Consider the following 15448-nt stretch of genomic DNA (forward strand, 5'->3'; position numbering starts at 1 on the left):
GCTCTTGTTAAACCAATGAATGCCATTCATTTGTATTTGGTCCCCTTCTTCGGACGCCTTGCCGCACTCCCACATGACTCGCTTCTTCACTAGAAAAGACAAAACCACTTCAAAATGTGTTCGAAATAGGTGGTAGTAGCCCACCCTGCACTGAATAACACAGGTAATTAAATCGCATTAGACTGCAGGTTAGACTTGCATCACCCTTTGCTGTCATCAATATGTAACTGTTTAACGAGTGACAGGAGGCAGTGGCGACCCGTCATTCGGGGCTCTGCCCCACCTGTTAAGAAAAAAAACAAAAAAACTTGTAGTTATTTGGCATTAATACGTGTCACATAGCAGTTTGCAAACAAATATGGTCTCTTTTTTTGCTTTCTTGCGTAAGGCAGTTCCAAAATGCAGGTGTTTCAGCCTAGCTCGGTGCTTTCTGTGGTGGAGAGGCAGCCAGCGGTTGATTGACTCAATGTTCTATGACTCATGGTGTACTGTCCTCCTTAATTAAGGTGTATGCAACCATAATTTGACAGCCAGCCAAACTCCAATCAAGAACTGAACCAGAGCCAAGGATTTCCATAAACCTCCAATGTTATAGTTGAAACGGTGTAAAAAGGCAAGGCTTAACAAGAAAGATGGCAGAAGATAAAATGCAGTATATATTTATTTATATTTATTTTTTCAACAATGAGGCTGAACTGCATAATTTCCTGTTTCACCACCAGCAAAGAAGTAGCACAGCATAGTACGTTAGCTGCGGCTACACAAATCAGCCACTGGATGGCACCAAATCAAAAAGCGCTTGGCCAAAAAAAATAGAAGGCTGAATTACATGGGGACACTACGTCACCGCATAATCTCCAGGGAGAGCGAGGCAGTTCCAGCTGCCATAGATTTACATTAGAAGTGCCCATACAATAAGCCTCAAGGTCATTGGCCACAGATAAAATGACGTCAAATCACGTTATATCTACCGTAGCTTTGATTGTCAACATCTGAATTATGTCGACAATCTGCTGGCGAATCCTTTTCAATCGTTGTCATACGAAGAGAAATTATAGATAAAATGTATCGGTGCTCATTGGACATAAACATTACACAACAAGTTGGAAATCGCAAATTCAGCAATGAGTTGTTTGGAAGTAATCAGTGGCTAACTGCAAGCATTGCAAAGCAATCACTATTTTGCTTCCCCTGCCTGCTATTCGATAGAGAGGGTGTGTGGTTCAAGGGTCTCTTTTCTGAGCTTTAGAGTGATACATATTCACAAACAACACCATGGGCCAGAAAAGGTTGAATACAATAGCCATGCTGTCAATCCAGCATGACTTCTGCCGTGTTCAGAACAACTGTAAACTCGGAACTGGGAAATGTCAGACGTCAGTGAGTTCAAGACAACTGGGAACTCGGGAAAATGTTGTAATGAAACAGCAGGGAGCAGGTCTCGAACCCTCGACCTTCCAGCCCGAGGTCCGGCGCGCTATCGACTGTGCCGCAAAAGCACCGTTTGGTAAGGATTCACTCCATGGTGCTGAAAAGAAAGCTCTGCTGTTGGAACAGCTTTATGTAGGTCCTAACAGTTTGTGGTCACCGTTTGTCACCTTTATAGTGCAACTAATGTATTGTTTAGTGTTGTAGCTTTGCTGGCATGCATCTAAAAACAAATGTTGAATTTGCCCCACAAAGATTTACATGCTAAAATCGCCAATGCTCACGTGTGTGACTGATCAATGTTTTCCAATAGCATTGGCTACTAGCTGGCTGTCGTTTAGCATTGGTCAACGAGCTAGTAAAGTGAAGAAAAGAAAAGAGTACATGAACAGTATGAACAGTATTCTATCTGGTCGTACAAGGTGTGTTGCACCTGGTGCACATTTAACTTGGCACGTTTATTTAACTTGGCGTTTCCACTCGTCAATCTGTAAAAATTGGTTCACTTCTACATTGTTAAGCCTATAGGGAGGAGGTCAGAGACCTGGCCGTAGTGCCAGAATAACAACCTTTCCCTCAACGTAACCAAGACAAAGGAGATGATTGTGGACTACAGGAAAAGGAGGACCGAGCACGTCCCCATTTTCATCGACGGGGCTGTAGTGGAGCAGGTTGAGAGCTTCAAGTTCCTCGGTGTCCACATCAACAATTAACTAGAATGGTCTAAACACACCAAGACAGTCATGAAGAGGGCACGACAAAGCCTATTCCCCCTCAGGAAACTAAAAAGACTTGGCATGGGTCCTGAGATCCTCAAAAGGTTCTACAGCTGCAACATAGAGAGCATGGTTGCATCCCTGTCTGGTACGGCAATTGCTCGGCCTCTGACCACAAGGCACTACAGAGGGTAGTGCGTACGGCCCAGTACATCACTGAGGCTAAGCTGCCTGCCATCCAGGACCTCTACACTAGGCGGTGTCAGAGGAAGGACCTACAAATGGTCAAAGACCCCAGCCACCCCAGTCATAGACTGTTCTCTCTACTACAGCATGGCAAGCGGTACCGGAGTGCCAAGTCTAGGACAAAAAGGCTTCTCAACAGTTTTTACCCCCAAGCCATAAGACTCCTGAACAGGTAATCAAATGGCTACCCGGACTATTTGCATTGTGTCCCCCCCCCCCCCCCCCCCCCAACACTCTCTTTACGGTGCTGCTACTCTCTGTTTATCATATATGCATAGTCACTTTAACTATACATTCATGTACATACTACCTCAATTGGGCTGACCAACCAGTGCTCCCGCACATTGGCTAACCGGGCTATCTGCATTGTGTCCTGCCACCCACCTCCCACCAACCCCTCTTTTACGCTTCTGCTGCTCTCTGTTCATCATATATGCATAGTCACTTTAACCATATCTACATGTACATACTACCTCAATCAGCCTGACTAACCAGCATATGTATGTAGCCTTGCTACTTTTATAGCCTCGCTACTGTATATAGCCTGTCTTTTTACTGTTGTTTGATTTCTTTACTTACCTAATTATCACCAACACCTTAGTAAGCATTTCACTGTAAGGTCTACACCTGTTGTATTTGGCGCACGTGACAAACTTTGATTGGATTTTAAACAAATCAAAGTTTATTGGTCGCATACACAGTTTATCAGATGTTAAATTGGGTGCAACAAAATGCTTGTATTACTAGCCCCTAACAGTGCAGCAAAAATGTAAAACAAGTACATTAATAATAATAAAAATACTAGAAGCAAGAATTGACAAATGTCAGAATGAATCCAGTTAAGCAAAATAAAACTGTATCAGTAATTCAAATGCAGTCTATTCATATCCAGTGGAGGCTCCTCAGAGGAGGAACAGGAGGACCATCTAACTCAGTGAATTTCATGGAAATAAAATGTGAAACATTTGAAAAAGTTTACATTTTTTAAATAAAATTATACTAAATATTCACGCCAACAAATAACCAGGTGTGAAAGTGGTCAAATACATTTTTATGTCACATGTGCCTAATACAACAACTGTAGACTAGAGGTCGACCGATTAATCGGAATAGCAGATTAATTAGGGCCGATTTCAAGATTTCATAACAATCGGAAATCGGTATTTTTGGACACCGATTTGGCTGATTTAATTTTTTTATTATTATTATTATTATTTTTTAACACCTTTTATTTATCCTTTCTTTAACTAGGCAAGTCAGTTAAGAACATTCTTATTTTCAATGACAGCCTATGAACGGTGGGTTAACTGCCTTGTTCAGGGGCAGAATGACAGATTTTTACCTTGTCAGCTCAGGGATTCAATCTTACAACCTTACAGTTAACTAGTCCAACACTCTAACCACCTGCCTCACGAGGAGCCTGCCTGTTGCGCGAATGCAGTAAGAAGCCAAGGTAAGTTGCTAGCTAGCATTAAACTTATCTTATAAAAAACAATCATAATCAGTAGTTAACTACACATGGTTGATGATATTACTAGTTTATCTAGCGTGTCCTGCGTTGCATATAATTGATGTGGTGGAGATTCGCGAAAAAGGACTCGTTGCTCCAACGTGTACCTAACCATAAACATCAATGCTTTTCTTAAAATCAATACACAGAAGTATATATTTTTAAACCTGCATATTTTGCTAAAAGAAATCCAGGTTAGCAGGCAATATTAACCAGGTGAAATTGTGTCACTTCTCTTGCGTTCATTGCACACAGAGTCAGTGTATATGCAACAGTTTGGGCCGCCTAATTTGCCAGAATTTTACGTAATTATGACATAACATTGAAGGTTGTGCAATGTAACAGGAATATTTAGATTTATGGACTTATGGATGCCACCCGTATTTCACTGAAAGAATAAACGTCTTGTTTTCGAGATGATAGTTTCCGGATTCGACCATATTAATGATCTACGGCTCGTATTTGTGTTATTATTATGTTATAACTAAGTCTTGATTTGATAGAGCAGTCTGACTGAGCGGTGGTAGGCAGCAGCAGGCTCGTAAGCATTCATTCAAACAGCACTTTTGTGCGTTTTGCCAACAGCTCGTCGCTGTGCTTCAAGCATTGAGCTGTTTATGACTTCAAGTCTATCAACTCCTGAGATTAGGCTGATGTTTCCGATGTGAAATGGCTAGCTAGTTAGCAGGATGCGCGCTAATAGCGTTTCAAACGTCACTCGCTCTGAGACTTGGAGTGGTTGTTCCCCTTGCTCTGCAAGGGCTGCGGCTTTTGTGGAGCGATGGGTAACGCTGCTTCGAGGGTGGCTGTTGTCGATGTGTTCCTGGTTCGAGCCCAGGTAGGGGCGAGGAGAGGGACGGAAGCTATACTGTTACACTGGCAATACTAAAGTGCCTATAAGAACATCCAATAGTCAAAGGTATATGGAATACAAATCATATAGAGAGGAATTATAGGACAATTTCTATAATAACTACAACCTAAAACGTCTTACCTGGGAATATTGAAGACTCCTGTTAAAAGGAACCACCAACTTTCATATGTTCTCATGTTCTGAGCAAGGAACTTAAACATTAGCTTTTTTACATGTCGCATATTGCACTTTTACAATCTTCTCCAACACTTTGTTTTTGCATAATTTAAACCAAATTGAATGTGTTTCATTTTATTTGAGGCTAAATTGATTTTATTTATGTATTATATTAAGTTAAAATAAGTGTTCATTCAGTATTGTTGTAATTGTCATTATTACAAATACTTTTATCTGCCTATTTAATTGGTATCTGCTTTTTTTGGTCCTCCAATAATCGGTATCGGCATTGAAAAATCATAATCGGTCGACCTCTACTGTAGACTTTACCGTGAAATGCTTACTTACAAGCCCTTAACCAACAGTGCAGTTCAAGAAGAAAATATTTCCCAACAGACTAAATTAAAAAGTAATAATAAAAGTAACACAATAAGAATAAATAGGCTATATACAGGGGGCACCGGTACCGAGTCAGTGTGCGGAGGTACAGGCTAGTTGAGGTCATCTGTACATGTAGGTGGGGGCGAAGTGACAGTGCATAGGTAACAAACAAACACGAGTGTACAAAAGGGAGAGGGGGGGTCAATGTAAATTGTCCGGTGGGGACTTTATTGATCTGTTTGTCAGCAGAGTAGGTTACCCTGTAATCTTTGTAGTATTTCAAAAAAAATTGTGCACGCACTTGGGTGTCCCGTACCGGTAAGAAATTAAATCTACTTTCACCCCTTCAAATAACTGATTAAAACACACTGTTTTGCAATGAAGGTCTACAGTAGCCTCATCAGCACCCTCTAGGATAGCACCATGGTGTAACTGGAGGACAACCACTTTCCATCCTTCTCTGGGTACACTGACTTCAACACAAAACCGAGGAAGGCTCATGGTTCTCACCCTTTTCCATAGACTTACACAGTCAGGTTGGAGGACTTCCTCCGGAAGTCATCATAATATCGGAGCTCTTGCAGTATGAACTGACATGAATCTAGTACTGAAAGCATAAGCTACAGCTAGATATCAGTGCACTGCATAAACAGTGGTGAGTAGTTGACTCAAAAAGAGAGACAATAGTTGACAAATTAATTTCTTAAAAAATGAAGGAGAAGCAGCAGCGAGAGAGAGCTAGCTATATTTCCTTGTATTTTTTTCTTCTTGGTTTCACTTACTTAGCTAATGCAACTAATGTAGCCTACTCAACAACCTGACTCAAACAGAGAGGAATTATATTTATGTTAGCTAGCTGGCTAAGGCTATCCAACACAGCAACTCTTCCAAGTCAAGTTAAGCTTTTGGTTTCATTAATTTATTGCCGCCAGGCCCCGCCGGTGTAACTGCTAAACTGCTTGCTGTACACTGTACTGCATGATTCTGGGTTTACTAACGCGTTAGTTCTAGTTTGTTGACTATAACATTAATATGGTGAGTATGTAGGGGCTGTGTTGCAGTTAGCAGTTATGGTATGAAGGTTTGGTTTGGAGAGGTTTTTGTGCCTGGTCACAGACAGCTGCGAAGTCAACAAGCGAAGAGAAAAGGTGAGAGGAGGAGAGTGCGTTGATGCGAGAAGGAATTATAAAACGATCAAAATTATGCTACAGATATAACAATGAGCCAGATGTTTCACCGGATGTCCGGTTAGCTTTTCCATTCGCCACCAAATATGGTGATCAGAGAAAGCCCAGTGGCCGGCAGTGGGAGAAGATGATCAGAGATGGATTTTGTCCGACATTCTCCTCATTTTCTCATCAATAAAACATTTGATCTCAATACAGTTTTCTGTTGCCAAAACTCAAATATGTTACAAACAGAGTGGACAAAGTTTTGTTGACTTTACCCTTTGCCAAAGTTTATAAAATTGCTTTGTTTTGAAGGAGTGCAAGGCCGAATTGAGTTATTACACACGCGCACTTCAGAGTGGGCATTCTTTAACAGAAATATGCAAACACATGGTAGAACGCGCCAATAGGATCTCGCTAGTTTGTGCTTGGCTCTGCCCAGACTCATTGCTTGTTCTGCCCTCTTATGATTAATTTGCTCCCATTGGCAACGACAGGTTGCAGCAACATCATAATGGGTATAGGGCAAATTCTAGTATCCTGTAGTAGCTTAAACCTATAAATGGCCAGCTCTCCCGCTATCTCTCTCAGAATGACCTTCTTGATCCAAATCAGTCAGGTTTCAAGACTAGTCATTCAACTGAGACGGCTCTTCTCTGTATCACGGAGGCCCTCCGCACTGCTAAAGCTAACTCTCTCTCCTCTGCTCTCATCCTTCTAGACCTATCGGCTGCCTTCGATACTGTGAACCATCAGATCCTCCTCTCCACCCTCTCCGAGTTGGGCATCTCCGGCGCGGCCCACGCTTGGATTGCGTCCTACCTGACAGGTCGCTCCTACCAGGTGGCGTGGCGAGAATCTGTCTCCTCACCACGCGCTCTCACCACTGGCGTCCCCCAGGGCTCTGTTCTAGGCCCTCTCCTATTCTCGCTATACACCAAGTCACTTGGCTCTGTCATAACCTCACATGGTCTCTCCTATCATTGCTATGCAGACGACACACAATTAATCTTCTCCTTTCCCCCTTCTGATGACCAGGTGGCGAATCGCATCTCTGCATGTCTGGCAGACATATCAGTGTGGATGACGGATCACCACCTCAAGCTGAACCTCGGCAAGACGGAGCTGCTCTTCCTCCCGGGGAAGGACTGCCCGTTCCATGATCTCGCCATCACGGTTGACAACTCCATTGTGTCCTCCTCCCAGAGCGCTAAGAACCTTGGCGTGATCCTGGACAACACCCTGTCGTTCTCAACTAACATCAAGGCGGTGGCCCGTTCTTGTAGGTTCATGCTCTACAACATCCGCAGAGTACGACCCTGCCTCACACAGGAAGCAGCGCAGGTCCTAATCCAGGCACTTGTCATCTCTTACTTATCTTACTGCAACTCGCTGTTGGCTGGGCTCCCTGCCTGTGCCATTAAACCCCTACAACTCATCCAGAACGCCGCAGCCCGTCTGGTGTTCAACCTTCCCAAGTTCTCTCACGTCACCCCGCTCCTCCGCTCTCTCCACTGGCTTCCAGTTGAAGCTCGCATCCGCTACAAGACCATGGTGCTTGCCTACGGAGCTGTGAGGGGAACGGCACCTCAGTACCTCCAGGCTCTGATCAGGCCCTACACCCAAACAAGGGCACTGCGTTCATCCACCTCTGGCCTGCTCGCCTCCCTACCACTGAGGAAGTACAGTTCCCGCGCAGCCCAGTCAAAACTGTTCGCTGCTCTGGCCCCCCAATGGTGGAACAAACTCCCTCACGACGCCAGGACAGCGGAGTCAATCACCACCTTCCGGAGACACCTGAAACCCCACCTCTTTCAGGAATACCTAGGATAGGATAAAGTAATCCTTCTCACCCCCTTAAAAGATTTAGATGCACTATTGTAAAGTGGCTGTTCCACTGGATGTCTTAAGGTGAACGCACCAATTTGTAAGTCGCTCTGGATAAGAGCGTCTGCTAAATGACTTAAATGTAAATGTAAATGTTACATTGAGCTGGGTGAATGGAATATTGGAACAGACTGTGACTCGGGGGGGCCATGCCAAATTTCTTCAGCTGCTTGAGAGGTTGTAGAGACGCTGTTGCGTCTTCTTCACCACGGTTCCAGTGTGGTGGGACCATTTTAGGTCCTCAGTGATGTACACACCAAGGAAGTTGAAGCTTTTGACCCTCTCCACTGGGACCCTGTCGATGTGGATGGGGGCGTGCTCCCTCATCTGTCTCCTGTAGTCACTCCCCCAAGGATCTAACCTCTTCCCTGTAGGCTGTCTCATAATTTGTTGATAATCAGGCCTTCCACTGTCATGTAGTCAGCAAACTTGATGATTGAGTTGGAAATTTGAGTAGCCATGCAGTCATGGGTAAACAGTAAGTACAGGAGGAGGCTGAGCACGCAATCCCCGTGACCCCCATGTTAAGGATCAGCGTGGCAGATTTGTTGTTGCCTACCTTCACCACCTGGGTGTCAGCCCGTCAGGAAGTCTAGGACCCAGTAGCACAGGTAGGGGTTCAGACTAAGGGCCCTGAGCTTTGTGACAAGCTTGGTGGTCACACACGCCACACACTCTCCCGCGGGACCCTCACGTTCTAGCAGTAACCATTTTTCACCTTCCACCCAACTATACAGGATGCCCATCTTGCAAAAAAGACATCTGAAATCATTATTTTATATAGCTTCAGATACAAGCCCACCACAATAACCTCCTCATAGTAATTTCTCTCTCTCTCTCCTCTCTCTCATGTCAGTCAGCATGGTGTCTGTAGATGCCAGCAAGAATGAGGATTAGGGTTAGGGTGGACTTCCGGTGATGATGAGGCTCGAGCAGCAGCTAACTAAAGAGGCTATTTTAACTAATTATTGTACGCCTACTTACATATTTAGTTAACTAATCGTCCAAGAAATCGGTTCCATGGAAAGACTACTTAGAAATGCACAAAAGCAGACACTTTTGACGAAAAACATGAAAATGTCTCTTCCTGTGGCGTCTGCTAGCAAGACAAATGGCTGATAAGAACATCCAGACGACCCAGTTCTTAAGAAGATTCTCAAAATGAACAAAAACCTTGAAGAGAAAATTGCAAAAGTTGGCGAAGACGTGGCTGAAATAAAACATACAGTGAGGCGCACGGAAAACAAAAGAGGAAACTCTCGACAACCCAGTTACACATGGCGAAGAGAGGATATCAACTTTGGAGGACAAGGACACCGACACTGTTGGAAAAAAAAATGGACTAATATATCTCTGGCGAGACTCTAAGCACAAGAAACCCCCCAAAAAAACGGAAGAGACAAGCCGATGACAGACGCCGAGTGCCTCTGACAGACCAACTATCCACAGACAACGCTAACTCTGGCTCCTCTACCAACGGTGAGTGTTTTTTCTACAACAGAGGGCTGGGACATCGGGGGCAACGTCGAGGCCAACAACCCCAGCACGTGAGAGGGTTCGACGCATACGTCGGGAGAAGAAGAAATCCACTACCACCCCGCGACACCTATCAATTGAGACCCAGGACTGGCCCCCAGTCCAACAGGACCTAAATGTCTTCAACTTATCAAGTAAGACCCTGACATCCGCTCACCTCTGTGTTCTCAATAAGGGGTTAATATTTGTACCCACTGCATACACTAATGACTTTGATGGCCAGATCGATCTATTCAAGTTTTTCCGTAATCTGAGATTCTTTGATAAGAGTGAAACTTACATGATTCCACTTGAAATGTCATCCTCAGTGAAATGTATATATAGGTCTACCACGCTAATCAATAGCCTTACCTGTCCTACCGTGAGTCAAGGAGGAGACGGAGCCATTAACCTAGCTGAGGTACCTGAACTCTGAGAGAACTACATTTAGAGCAAAAAGTTCATTTGTACCTCCCCCCAGACGCAATGCCTCCATAGAAACCTTCTGTAGGATTGTAGGAAATGATGTAGGTGACTTACTGAAAGACAATCAGAAACACAAATCCTATGATAACCTGAGTAGAGACTAGAGAATGGCTCTTAAGGACTTAAAGTCAGATCCTTCGATTATTATTTTTTTTAAATGTGACAAAGGAGGAGGAATTTTGTATTCAACACAAATGTGACTATGTGAATGAATGTCGCCGACAACTATCTAAAGGTGACTTCAATCGCAAACTGAATTGTGACCCTACCCTGGAATTCCAGCACAATATCTCATCCACAGTGGAAAGCTATTTGAAATCAGGACAAATCACTAAAAAATAAGTTGAATTTCTATGTGTGAAATTTCCCAAGATACTAACTTTCTATACAGTCGCTAAATTACACAAACAAGTGTCTCCTCCCCCAGGTAGACCCATTGTCTCCTCCTCCAGGTAGACCCATTGTCTCCTCCTCCAGGTAGACCCATTGTCTCCTCCTCCAGGTAGACCCATTGTCTCCTCCCCCAGGTAGACCCATTGTCTCCTCCCCCAGGTAGACCCATTGTCTCCTCCTCCAGGTAGACCCATTGTCTCCTCCTCCAGGTAGACCCATTGTCTCCTCCTCCAGGTAGACCCATTGTCTCCTCCTCCAGGTAGACCCATGATCTCCTCCTCCAGGTAGACCCATTGTCTCCTCCTCCAGGTAGACCCATGATCTCCTCCTCCAGGTAGACCCATTGTCTCCTCCTCCAGGTAGACCCATGATCTCCTCCTCCAGGTAGACCCATTGTCTCCTCCTCCAGGTAGACAGACCCATTGTAGCAGCAATCGACTGTGTAACATCCAACATTTCTAAATTTGTGGATTACCACATTAAAACGACGGTTAAGAATCTCCCATCGTGTGGCAAAGACACTAGTCACATGATCTCATTGATAGAGGGCTTAGGAAGGATACCAGAGGGCACCCTGCTGGACACTTTTGATGTGGAGAGCTTGTACACTAACATCCCACACACTGGAGGCTTGCAAGCGCTACAACACTTCCTTCAGCAGAGAGACTCTACCCTTGCTCCATCTAATGATTGCATCTTACAACTTACTGAACTGGTATTATCCCATAACTACTTTTGTCTTTGAGTCAGACTTTTTCCTTCAAATTTGGGGTGTAGCCATGAGCTCCCCTTTCCCCCCCCAACTATGCAAACCTTTATGTGGGACAATTTGAAGAAGTATTCCTTTTTAAAACAGAGACACACCCCTTACTTTCTAAAACACTTCTACGGAAGAGATACATAGATGATGTCTTTGTGCTCTGGGAAGGAAGTCAGCAGGAACTAAATGAATTCCAAATTCTACTAAACGAGAGCTCTGAATACCTCAAATTCACCATGCAGACTGATGAGAGAAAAATAAACTACCTAAATTTATGGATTATCAAAGAGTGATGCATTACACACAGACTTATACACAAAGCCCACAGATCACAATACCTTGCTGTGTGCAGATAGTATGCATCCCCTTCCCCTCGAGAATGGTGCACCAGTTATGCAAGGTTAAATGAAACTGTGGCCACCAGTCAGATTTTGACAGCAATGTTTAAAAAAATGACAGATCAATTCAAAATGAGTGGCTACAAGGACAAAACTCTTGATGCTGCAATGATGAAAATATATCAATAACCAAGAGCGGAATTACTAATAACTCAACCAAAGAAGAAAAGCAACGCTACCGTCTTTTGCAGTAAGTACATCAAGGGTTCGGAGAAAATGAAAGCAATCCTGAAAAAGCACTGGCATATTCTGCAATCAGACAAAACAAATCGCATACCTCTTCAAGGAACCCCCACTGGTGGTCTATAAGCGTGGTCGCAATATTGGGGATAGTTAACCTAATTTCTACCAGCATGTCACATCTGCAACCAGAAGGAAAAAAACTCTAGACCACCTTTATTCCACACACAGAGACGAGTACAAAGCTCTCATTTTGGAAAATCTGACCATTATTCTATCCTCCTGATTCCTGCTTAGAAGCAAAAACTAAAGCAGGAAGTACCAGTGACTCGTTCAATACGGAAGGGGTCAGATGATACGGCTGCTACGCTACAGGACTGTTTTGCTAGCACAGACATCAATGGCATTGATGAGTATACCACCTCAGTCACCGGCTTCATCAATAAGTGCATCGACGACGTCATCCCCACAGTGACCACACGTACATATCAATGTGAGAAAGACAAAGGAGATGATCTTGGACTACAGGAAAAGGTGAGACAAACACGCTCTTATTAAAATCAACGGGCTGTAGTGGAGTGGGTTGAGAGTTTCAACTTCCTTGGTGTCCAACTCACCAGCAAGCTATCATCGTCCAAACACACCAATAAAGTCGTAAAGAGGGCACGACAACACCTTTTCCCCCTCAGGAGATTTAAATGATTTGGCATGGGTCCCCAGAGCCTCAAAAAGTTCTACAGCTGCACCATCAAGAGCATCCTGACCCGTTGCATCACCACCTGGTATGGCAACTGCTCGACATCCGGCCGTAAGGCGCTACAGAGGGTAGTGCGTACGTCCCAGTACATCACTGGGGCCAAGCTTCCTGCCATCCAGGACCTATGTACTAGGCGGTGTCAGAGGAAGGCCCAGAAAATTGTCAAAGACTCCAGTCACCCAAGTTATAGACTGTTCTCTCTGCTAAATCAAATAAGATTGTATTTGATTGTGTGAAAGACATTTTAGGACACACCTGAGGATGTTAACAACATTACCATCGAGAGAACACATCGGACAGCGTTGACACTGCCCCAACCTGGTGAAAATCTTACAATACACCGACAGGGAGAAGGTCCGGCTCAGAGCAAAAGCTCTTGGAACTTTTCACTGGAAAGGGGCAACGGTTTTCCCTGACTTTTCCAAGGATGTTCAGGACAAGAGAAATGCGTTCACAGAGGTGACACACACACTGAATTTATACCAGACATTAGGAACACCTTCCAAATATTGAGTTGCACCCCCCCATTTTGCCCTCAGAATAGCCTCCATATGTCAGGGCATTGACTCTGCAAGGTGTCAAAACGCTCCACAGAGATGCTGGTCCATGTTGACTCCAATGTTTCCCACAGTTGTGTCAAGTTGCCTGGATGGCCTTTGGGTGGTGGACCATTCTTGATACACACAGGAAACTGTTGAGCATTAAAAAAAAAACAGCAGCGTTGCAGTTCTTGACACAAACCGGCGCACCTGGCACATACTACCATACCCTGTTGAAAGGCACATAAATATTTTGTCTTGCCCATTCACCCTCTGAATGGCACACATACACAATCCATGTCTCAAGGCTTAAAAATCCTTCCTTAACCTGCCTCCTCCCCTTCATCTATACTGATGGAAGTGGATTTAACAAGTGACATCAATTATTTAGCTAAATAATACTGGATTTAGATGATTTTTCTCTGTTACTGGGGGGGATTATAATCAGATCCCTGATACATTTTAGATGAATCTAAAACTGGTCGATCCAGACTATCACATCCAGCCGGGATTGGGATAGCTATGACAGATCATGCACCCATTGATCTGACCTCTGGAATAGGAGAAGAAAGAGAAACATTGAAATGTTGGCAAATGAACACCAGCCTCTTAAAGGACAAGGTGTTTTGTGAATTCCTTAAAACACACATGACAATATTATTTGAAACAAACAATGACAGATACTTGTTTGGGAAGCTTTTAAAGCTTACATACGCAAAGTAATGACAACGATCAGATACTATTAAAAAATTGGATAAATAGAACGTTAATCAATTTGAAATGGAGCTCAAAATGCTGGAGAGTGATATTGGTCCAATCTCAACAACAGCGAACAACAGCAAATCTGACAAAAAAAATAAAAAATACAAGCTGAATACTTTATACAGTAAAAAAGTGGAATATTCCCTGTACAGGTTGAAGCAGAGATGGTACGAATCAGGTGAAAAGGCAGCAAAACTGTTGTCCAAGTCAATTGAAACAATTCAGCAAATAGGTGGAATCAGAAATAAGACCGGCATGTTGATTACCAATCATAAAGAAATAAACAATATATTTAGAGACTTCAATCAGAAACGTTATACTTCAGATGGTCCTTTTAGATATGCAGAAAGCAGAGACATTCTTTCAGAATTTGAACCTGCATAATCTAACATTGGAATGCAGGAATTGACTAGACCACCCCATTACTTTGGAGGAATTGACCGAAACTATAAGACAAGCACCCATTGGTAAAACTTCAGGCTTGGATGGGCTACCCAGGGATTATTGAAAAAATTGAACACATTGATTAACGCAGGTGAGCTCCTACCTTCCATGAGTGAAACAGTAATCGCCCTAATCCTCAAGAAAGGAAAGAATCCCCATGAGTGTGGGAGCTACTGTCCAAAACTGAATTACATCCTCAGCATGTTACCACCATCCATACATGTCTGTACCTTTAAAATCCAGGGACAAAATTAATACTCCCTTTATTTGGGCTGGTAAAAGAGCCAAGATGAAACTGCCGAGATTACAGGCAAAGACTGAGAAGGGAGGATTAAAGCTCCCTGACATGCAATTATATCGAGAAGCCTTTATAACTGCCCAAATAGGCTCTCTCTTCATTGAGAACTCCAATAGGCCAATTTTTGGTGGACATCAAAGAAGAACTTAATGCCCCATTTGGAGCATCAGAGTCAACAAAAGGTGGGACGGCAGAATCCAATAATGTCCCATACGAAAAATATGTGGAGTCAGATTCATAAGAGAGAGAAATCTTCACCTTTCTTGACAAGCTCTGCTTTGTTATGGAACAATCCTAAATAGGAGGACGCAGTGATATAGAAAGGGAATAAAGAACATTGGGTGTCCTATGTCAAGAAAACACATTTACCTCTTTTGAAGAACTAAGGTCCAAGTATAATTTACAGGAACAACACTTTTGGAGATGCAATCTCCAAAGTGGAGATAACGTATGTTTAAGGTGGGACTGAAAAACAACAAATTCCCTGTATATTCTGATGTAAGTGTAAAAGATAGAAATCCTCTGCAAATGACCACATACCACAGGGTT

Source organism: Oncorhynchus nerka, linkage group LG8 (assembly GCF_034236695.1).
Source record: "Oncorhynchus nerka isolate Pitt River linkage group LG8, Oner_Uvic_2.0, whole genome shotgun sequence".
Lineage (NCBI taxonomy): Eukaryota > Metazoa > Chordata > Actinopteri > Salmoniformes > Salmonidae > Oncorhynchus > Oncorhynchus nerka.